Raw genomic sequence first — 10,031 nt, forward strand, 5'->3', positions numbered from 1 at the left:
GAGCTCTGCAGAAGTTATTCTGTTAGCTGGAAGTACATCAAACAGGTTGTAGCTCTATAGCCAAGATTTTCAAAAGTAATTCTCGCATTGCTTGTAGGCACTTGGGAGACCTTAAGAATTATGCTTTAGTTAGTCTTGTCTGTTTCATTGTATTACCATAGTGCCTCAGAACAGTGAGATCACTTTTCTTGACAGCTGTTTCATATTCTATCTTATCCTTTCGAATTACATATGCGGGTCTCTGCCTTACTCTCTATATAGAAAGACATAACTGCAATTAACAACTAGGTTGAAAGTTTCAAGATGGAGTAAACAACAGTGCAAAGTGGATCTGGATACTGTGTGTGACGGTGTTTTGTTTTTAGGAACCAAGGCAATTAGAACTTTTACCTTGTCTGCCTTATCTCACGTACTCTTTCTCTTCCCCTCCCAACACTGTCTTTCTTTAGCCTGCTGATTTCAGTGCTCAGAGCACCTCTCTGACTGATCAGAACTTTATTGGCGAGTAAGAGTAGGATGGTTGTTCCCCTACTACTTGCATGACTGAATTAGGAAGATACTAAGATGGTCACAGCTGGTTTACGATCATTTAAGGAGCACAGCTTAGAAGTAAATAGAAATCCAAATTCTGCTCCCGATGGACGTAATACAACTAGCAGTATTTTACACAGTTATATGCTACTGAGTCTGGTAATTTCTTATTGATTAAATACTGATATCTTGAAGAGATTTTGTGAATTGAGGACTTTAAGGAATGGATTGCAAATCCCTGTCCTGTATAATTTATTCATTATCCTTAGTTACTTCATACGCAAAAATGAAAGTTTTACAGCTTGCATAATACAAAGGATTTATATGCTATGAAAGGCAGCATAAGAAATAACATGAATGAAAATCCAGGACAGAACAGGAACAGAAAATCCAAGAACAGAACCATCAACTCATCTAACAAAGGCACTTTGATTTAAAACAGGTTGTATAACAAACTGGACCCTTTAGCATCTGACTGTACTGTATCGTATGTGCGATTTTTTTTTTTATTCACTACTTAAGAATTCTTTTCTTATTTATTTCTCATAGAGATCACAAGTTGTAATGGTATAACTTTGATATGCAGGAGTCTGTAACACTCTTAAGAGCCTTGTGTTCATAGAGAACGCTTGGTAAAGGAAGCACTGAGGTAAACCTTGTCTGTATGTATTAGTCTATAATCATAGAATTGCTTGAGTGAAAAAAGCTCCCATATGTGAGCTTTCACTCAATTCCTTATCCAGAGCTATCAGACATGGTATGGATGGGGAATGAGGGTAATGTCATTATATACTTTGGAAGTCATCTTAACTGATATGGCACTCCGCCAAATCAATACGTTCTTAACTCTGAGGATTTCTTTCTTTTTGCTAAAAAGTGAGAGAAGGAAATAACACTGAGATTTTAGTCTCGTACTGGTAGGGGACTGTTCTGAACTGGACAGTGTTGTAAAGGTGCAGAAAATTCCCCTTTACAGTCCCTCCTGCCAAGTCTCAGAGGACTAAGCTAAAACTAGTCGTTGTGAACACAAGATGAGGCAAGAACATGCTAGAAGGATTATTTCTGTCACCCAGGAATATTTTTAGTCCTGTGAACAGCTCCTTTTGTTTTGGTGGCTGTGGTCCAAATAGCCCTTACTGCAGTGGCTATATGAAACATTTAGACAGGTAAATGTCTTTTGTATCCTATTCCTTTGTGAACAGGGGCAAAAATTGTTACACGTAAGAGCACCTGCTAATTAATTTGTTCCTCTAATGTTTTCATTAGGACAGTTTATTACATATTAAACCCAATGACTTTGCCTTATTCATAATTCAGTCTGTAACTTTTTAGAGTCAGACTTCACTGTATATCAGCACAGATTCTTTCACACATTTGTTTTGTTGGTTTTTTTTTTTTAAAATGAATTTTCTAACTCGGAAGTTGTTCTCCCTTCTAAAATCAGCTTCAAATGCGGTCTTTCATGTCAGTATGTTCAAGAGTTGTTTGGATAAGCAGTGCATTTGTTTGCTCCCAAAAAATAACCAAAATAAAACTGAATAGACAACCCCAACCTGAAACTATTAAAGAAGGTAGGATTGGAAAAGAGGCTCAATCAGACTACCTGCATCTTTTGTGCTACAATACTTGGTTCAGCTTGGGCTCCAGTACAAGAAAGAGCCTGCTAAATGAGTGAATTCAGTGGAGGGATACAAAGATGGTTAGGGCCTGGGGGATGTGCCTCATGAGAGGAAGCTGAAGGGACTGGGCTTGTACTGCCTGGGGATGAAAAGCCCCTGGGCACCTGGTAGCAGCTTTTGGGACCTCTGAGGGAATGGAGCTGTGTTCTTCACAGCTGCGCACAGCAGGAGGATGAAAAGCAATGAACAGGAACTGAAATAAGATTGGACTGGATATAAGGTACAACTTTTCCCTGAGAGGACACGGTTGGACTAGCTGATCTTAGTGTTCTTTTCCAACTGCGTTGATTCTGTGACTGTCTAGCAATGTCATAGGTTGCCTGTCATCGTTGTCCAGTCTTGTTCCTTAGAAGTTTTTGAGACCAGCCTGGATTGAGTCCCGAGCCTCCTTCTCTGACCTGGTTGCCAACCCTGCTTTGGGTAGAGGATAGATTAGAAGAGCTGCTGAGGTACATTTCAATCTTAATTTTCCTGTAACCCTACCTAAATTCCTGTTGCTGTTAGGAATCACGTGCAGATTATATCACAGTCCGTGGTAGATTGAAAAACAAAATCATTTCTGGTAAATGTAAGTCTGTCAAACTGAACTTATCCAAAGGAATCTCCATGGTTAGAAAAAAGAGCATACGTTACACTGCGCAGGCAGTCTGTGAAGATGGGCTGTCAAAAACTGAAAGCTGAGGCTGCACATAGCTGATCTCAGGTCCCTTTTCCAGATTTGAATTTTTCCTAAGTGTTGCTTTGTTTCAGAAGGCTGATCTGTGGGCTTAGAGATAGCACTGAACCACAACCGGGGCGGATACAAAGGGAAGGTAATTAACGTGATCAGGAGAATGAGATTTTGCTTTTCTAGATGTGGGGAATGTTCCCATGGTGTTTTCCTTCCTGGTCTTCCTATACTTTTAATCTCTTTTCTTATTAAACAGGTAAGTGGACAGAGGCTGTATCAACACAGAAATATTAGGCAGTTTTTGAGAAAAGTTTCCAGCTGGCATTTTAGAAACCAAGTAGGGAGAGAGTAGGTTTGGCCTTGATGAGGAGTTCTGTACCCTTCCAAGATCAGTCAGTGGTCTGTTATCACTAAATAAGAGCACATTTGCTATTCTGTAGCTCACTGTTAGTTCTTGGGCAAAAAATATATTTTTGTATGAGGTAGTTGTAAAGTCACATTTCTTTACACCACAGCTATGACCAAAACAAATTGCAGTACCAGAGGTGAGAAACCTTGTTCTGTGCATTTTCCCCATCCATGTGCCAACTTTCGTTTATGGTCCTGAGGGTGAAGTGTTCAGTAGGCTAAGTGTAATGAAATTTTGTCATGGAATGCAGGGCGCAGAGCCCAGCGAGCAGCCACATACAGACTACCAATCATCTGCCAGGTGCTGTTTTACTTTTTCTCTTTAAATCTGCTGGTAACTGACCTTTACTGCTGCAATTCTGAGTCAGTACTTTTTGGAAGACGTGTCAGCTTGAGGCAACGTGCACTCAGGCACAGAGAAATGTGATTATTGGTTGTCTGGTTGCTTTTGTCCTCCTCTACTTCCTTGTTATGTCCACACCCAGGAATTTTTTGAAAAAATGACCGATTAAGGGATTTTATGATATTGCTGCACTTTTAAACATGGCCTGACTCTCATGATTTGTAAGCAGGAACAGATGGGTTTACTGGCATAGTTTTTCTAGCTTTCATTTTCACTCTGGTGTTAACATCATGGAATTTTCCACTTTGCCTCATCATTGTTTGCCTAGACTGGGCGATGGCAAATGAAACCTTACATTTTTCACCCTAAAACTGCTTTTTAATATACCTTAAATGTGCATAAAGTCAAAAGGGTCCGGACAGTAGATTTGTAAAGTGTCTCAACCTGAGCCTGTGATTCCAGTCTATGGCTTTTACATTTTTTCACCTAAATTAATTGCAGCAAATCAATCAGTTTGAAGTCTTTTATTTTGATTTTAAAAAAATAGGCACTTTTTCCATGTCTCCATTACGCAGTTGAAGGAGTGTGAGGAAGTAGAAATTTCTAGTCTATATTATTTTGTAATTCTCTGTGGGATGTGGACTTCTCACCATTTCCATCTCCATTCTGCAGTGAAAGAACGTTTTCAATGTATTTCACCCATGAGAGCTTTAAGGCCAATGACACTTTAGCATACCCAAGTGAGATTAGCAAGCAGTGAGAAGTAAAAGTAAGACCAACTGAAGAGATGGGACACCCGTAACTTCTGAGGAGTTTTCATCACACAGCTCTTGGTTTCTTCACAGTCCGTGTGTCACAGGCTTTCTCTTCAATTTCTGGTACATTTGGTATGTAGTGTAGGAGTTTGGGAACAGGTTTAATTTATTTGTCTATTTATTGACAGGAAACATTTCTGAATCAGAAGCCTGAAATTGCTAGCAAGCAACTTGTAGACACTTTCCTAGCGTGACCTGACACCCAGTCAGTGGCACAAATCCTCGCCGTTGTTGTTTACATATTTACTTACCTCTGAACTGACAGAGTAAGGAAGCAATTTCTTTTGGCTCAGCATCAGGTTGTTCCAGGCATGGGATACTGCACACAGGGAAACTACTTATCTTAGAAGATCTTTTTTAAGCATGTAACACATGGTGAGGTGTTGCCAGGGAATTGATGTCTTTTCTGTAGTCAAGTGACAGCAAGCAAGCTGGAAAGCGTGAATAGCTGATGAAGAAAAAGGAACTTCAGCCTGGAAAAGAAACAGAAATTGAGTTGTTGAAATGTTCTTAATGAGTCAAATGATTTAAATCATTTATACCACAAAGGAACATAATGAGCATTTTACGGAAGAGCATGAGTCCATTTCCATAATGCAAATGGCCTTTCATGATCTGACTCCCTTTTAATTGATCAGCTTAATCTTATTGGTATCTCATCTGAAGTAATTAGACAGTTCTTTTGCTGTGAGTTTTGCTCCTAATACTGACTTGCACTTCTCTGGTGGTTCAAAAATAACTTGGTCACAGCCAGTCTTGCTAACAGGGTAATCTATATGGACTGGCTTCCACGAGGTCCACTGCTATTCTTTTTTAATGCTTCTGTGCTATTGGTACTTTAAGGACCAAATTTTCTGTTCAACCAGTGAGGTTAATCAAAAGGAGTAAAGCAGGAGACAGAGTACATCTCCTCAGGAGTAGGAAATGCATAAAGAATGAAGCCGTCAGTTTGTAAATGAAAATTGAATACCTCTTCCCTATCATAGGTTTGCCAACCATATCCTGGGTAGCATCAGGAGAAGCATGATGAGTAGGTCGAGGAAGGTGATTCTGCCCCTTTACTCTGCTCTTGTGAGACCCCACCTGGAGCACTGTGTGCAGTTCTGAAGTGCCTAACACAAGAAGGGCAAGGAGCTGTTGGAGCGGGTCCAGAAGAGGGCTGGGGCATCTGCCCTACAGGGACAGGCTGAGAGAGCTGGGGCTCTTCAGCCTGGAGAAGAGAAGGTTCCAAAGAGATCTTATAGTGGCCTTCCAGTACCTGAAGGGGGACTAAAGAAAAGCCAAGGAGGTACTTTTATAAGGGAGGGTAGCAAAAGGCCAAGGGGAAATGGTTATAAACTAGAAGAGGTAGATTTAGACGAGATATCAGGAAGAAGTTTTTTACTGTGAGGGTGGTGAGACATGTGAGGAACAGGTTGCCCAGCGAGACTGTGATACCCCCTCCCTGAAAGCACTCAAGGCCAGGCTGGATGGGGCTGCGAGCAACCTGAGCGAGAGGGGAAGTGTCCCTGCCTGTAGCAGGGGGTGGGAATGATTTTAAAGGTCCCATCCAACCCAAATCTTTCTATGATTCTATAGGTCGAATATTTAAAGTCTTAGATCTTCTGAGATGACAAATGTTCGGAGATGGCTGCAGTGTTACATTTCTAGTTTGTGATGTTGTATGGAATGTTTCTGAAAGGTCAGTGTAGGCATGTCTCATGTAGATTGATAGGCAAGAGAAATTAGAAGAAAATCTCTAGTGATTTAGGAAAAGTTGAAACAATGGAAAAGTGTGTCTTTGGGATACGTGAAGTTAATAAAATAAGCTCATTATCATCAGCTTTGCCTGAGTTTAGTAGACCTTTTAGGACTTACGTTTGTCTGATCTCTGAGGAGCAGCCATACAAATACAGTTTGTTATTTAAATGTTTTCAAGAATACAGCTTCTGAAGTTGATGCAGAATATTGCAGTCAAAAAATGTGACTTGATTTTTCATGAAATTGCAGAATAGGTCAAACATTCTGTTCTGAAAGGGCACCTCTGTCATCAAAGTTAATATAAGAAGAGCAAGTACTTCTTGCACTTTGTTACGGCAGAGGCACAAGTGGCAATAAAACAAAATCTGTGGAATTGGTTTTCTGATGAAGGAATATTGCAGACACCATGGAATGTTTGTGGAAAGAGGACACTGTGAGTTTGTTTTGCTAATCTCTGGCTCCACCTGAGAAAAGTGTGGTGAGATTTTTATTGCTGGTTTTGGTGAGTAAAAGAATAGGTCCTGCTTGAAAAACTGGTGAATAAACAGTTCACTGAATGGCTATATCTACTGCCAGTACATTAAGCAGTGCTCAGAGGAAAGATGTTCCTCCTCTTCTGGTAATTCTAAATGTGACTTTTCTTACCAAACCCCTGTGTAGCCTTTCTTTGTTTTCAGCAGTCTCCAATCAAGGAGAAGCAGGAAGGGTGTATAATAAAATCTTAGAAATTGAAATCATTTAAATATCTACAAAGATGCATCTTTTTTTCAGTACTGTGTGAAGATTCTCTATGCTTTAATAAATTTAAATTTATTAAATTTAGATTTAATAAAAAATGAAAGAATACACGCAATTTTTAAATCCTGACAAAACAGCAACTGTAAGATTAATATAACCTTGTTTTTCATTTCTGAACTTCTTTTACAGTTCTGACGCTTTCAATTTGACCACTGACACACAGTTATTTAAAAAAATGTGAGCATTCATGAGCAGTGAATGCAGAGAACACAAGCATGATACGATCAAGCAGATGAGTGCTCAAACTATGGACAACTCAAGTCTCTGTTTCAAGAGGTTCTTCTTTGCAACCCTGAATGTGATATAAATACAGGTGTATTCATGCATGAACCCAGGTACCTGTAACCTCATCAGTGAGTGCCTTACACAAGCACTTAATATTCACTTCTAAATAGCAAACTGAGACATAGAGAAAAAAATGCCTTGCCCAAGCTTGCCCAGTAGAAAAGTGGCAAATGAAAAGAGAATCTGTTTCCTTGTTTCTTGTATAGCCTTGTGCCAAATTTCTGCAGACCCTTGATCAGAACATGTAAATCTTTCTGTCTTTATTACTGTAATTTGAAAACACCTAGGAAGTTTTATAACATGGCATTATCCAGTCATACATAATGCTCATGAGGAAACAACTCAGGATAAAGTCCTTGAGACTTTGGGACTGACATACTACAGTATTTCTGAGTCAGCAGCTGCCTAAAAGCTCTGTGTTCTGTATGCCACTGTCAGATCCCAGATTGCTTGTGCCTTCTAGAACTTGGGGGGAAACCCAACTCTGTACTTTATTTATATCCACATTTTGTCTAAAATCAGCTCAGTAGTCCCACCTTCATCATCTGTCTGTCCTCCTGGTGTTTACATATACAACATTGTATGAACAGAGAGAGAGTTGCAGTTTCCTTCCAAGTTAACATGTTGGTAGAACACAAAAGGGCAAACCTCACAGGCAGCAATGACTGCAATATGGAGACTTGTAGAGGAAAGAATTCTACAAATGCTCTATTGATAAAAGTCTCTTAAGATTATACCAAAAATAAGGAACTAATATATTACCAAGTGTATATTCATGTTAAAATACCTGTCTTAAGTTTAAGTGTTTATTTAAACACTTTACTGGTCAATCTCCTTAAGGTCTATGATTCTGTAAAATTGCTCTAAATTCATTATGAAAGCCACAGAGTTAGTCCTGCAGCTCCTAGCTGAGTGTACAGGAGAACAGCCACCTAGGGGCACAATATGAGCTCCTTCAGGGTGTATTTCTTCTTTTTTAATATTGCCTGCAGACTTCTGCGAAAAAGTGCTTCCTGCATCTACGACTGAGAACTGTAGGAGTCAGGATTGCAGCACACTATGTGAGGGAAGGGATACTTGTAAGATCAAGGAATTAGTCAACAGCTCTGTCACTGGTTATTCAATACGTAATGCAGCAGCAGCACCTCGGCTCCGTGCCCTCCCTCCTCAGAGAGTGTGGGAATTTTAGGGATTCCCCCTTTGACCACTGTCTATTTGTAGTCTCAATCTGCTGTTTTGCATGCATAGCTCTAGGGTATATAAAATGCTTTGGCTTCACAGGAGGGATACAGAGCAGGAGAGAGTGAAAGAAACCAACTTGCACAGAGAAGTCCCTCTCCAGGTTTGGAAACATCTCTCACAAAAACACGGTAAGGGCACTGTGTCTCATTGGAATTGTCTCTCTGTGTCTCAATGGAATCAGTCTCCTTTTATTTCCAGGCTATCCTGCTACTCTGAAAACTTCATCCCTCTTCCAGCAGACTTTAAAGGTTTGTGGGTGAAATGGGTAATACCATAAATGTTCTTTGAGCAACTCTGTTGTGAAAGCATAAAATGCAAGCAAGTTATATACTAATTGCTAATGAATGGAAAATATGCACATCCTTTTTAATGTCTTTTTTTTCTCTCTTGTTCTCTCTGGTTCGTGCTTTTTCTTTCACCCTCTTTACTGTTCTCTTTATTTTTTCTTTTTTTTTCTTATTTCTCTTTTTTCTTTTTTTTCTCATCTTTCTTTTTCTTTGTTTTTCTTCTTCCCTCTTCATTTTTGCATGCTTTAAAATGACACACAGTAATATAATTTGTAATAACACACAGACACACTGCAGCATTTTTTATTGCAATATAGTGATCTAGATGTGTTCCTATTTTGTAACAGTACACAAATGGTTATTGCACCCTGTGTATTTTACTTGGGTTAACAGACTAGTTCTAGCACCTTTCAGTTTCTGCACAGACTGTTACATTCTTTTATTTTCCTGCGTGGTTTGACAGCACACAGCATCCTGGCCTAAAATGTGACTTATGAAACACACAAACTCTGTGACTAATTCTGCTTTACCAAGCAATTTTTTGCTTAGCTCCTTTTTTCCTGACACACCTTCACTGGCACAAAAATCTCCTTTTGGCAGAAAATCTATGTTATAGTAAATAAAAATAAGCTGCTTACAGTCTTATATAAATGCTAGATTTTACATTCAAACACTGCCATGTATATATATCTCACAACATACAGAATTCAGCATCTTAGAATTCCATTTGGTTCAGACAACTGAATACGTTGCAAAATGCTTTGATTTAATTTAAAAACTTTTTTTTTTCTGATGATAATCACTATATGAATAACAGCAAAATTTTACATCCTTTTTTTCTTGCATAGATGCAGTGATATGAAATAGTACAACATTTAATGACACATTACAAACTTTTGAAAAACAAAGAACATTTCAAGGTGTGTCTTTCAGAGAATTTAAGCGTGGATGTGTTGGCTGTTTTATGCTATCATTTACCTAATAATAGAGTAAAACATGGCTGTGGCATTACTAAAAATAACGGTTCTCCTTGTCACTGTGTCGTTACTATAAGTATCAAGTAATTTTTCCTTTTTAAATGCTGAAAGTTAATTAGATCAAATTCACTAATCTGCAGTTTCTGCATCCTCTCAAAGGGAGTTACCTTCTTAGTCAAAAACTGACCTTGTGGTTTTATTCTCTCCTCAGAAGCGTTCCCACATCGCACAAAACAAGATTTCAGCGCTGTGAAGT

General features: G+C 39.0%; 1 long non-coding RNA gene across 1 annotated transcript; it reads right to left on the minus strand.

Annotated features, from left to right (window-relative positions):
• Positions 1–4,809: 4,809 nt before the first annotated feature.
• Positions 4,810–10,011, minus strand: LOC128083632 (uncharacterized). Its single transcript, XR_008208131.1, has 3 exons — positions 9,963–10,011; positions 5,417–5,558; positions 4,810–4,919 (listed from the first exon to the last, which is right to left on the minus strand). It is a non-coding gene; the product is annotated as an uncharacterized LOC128083632 (long non-coding RNA).
• Positions 10,012–10,031: the final 20 nt, after the last annotated feature.

This window comes from Tympanuchus pallidicinctus, unplaced genomic scaffold (assembly GCF_026119805.1).
Source record: "Tympanuchus pallidicinctus isolate F22 unplaced genomic scaffold, pur_lepc_1.0 scaffold24, whole genome shotgun sequence".
Lineage (NCBI taxonomy): Eukaryota > Metazoa > Chordata > Aves > Galliformes > Phasianidae > Tympanuchus > Tympanuchus pallidicinctus.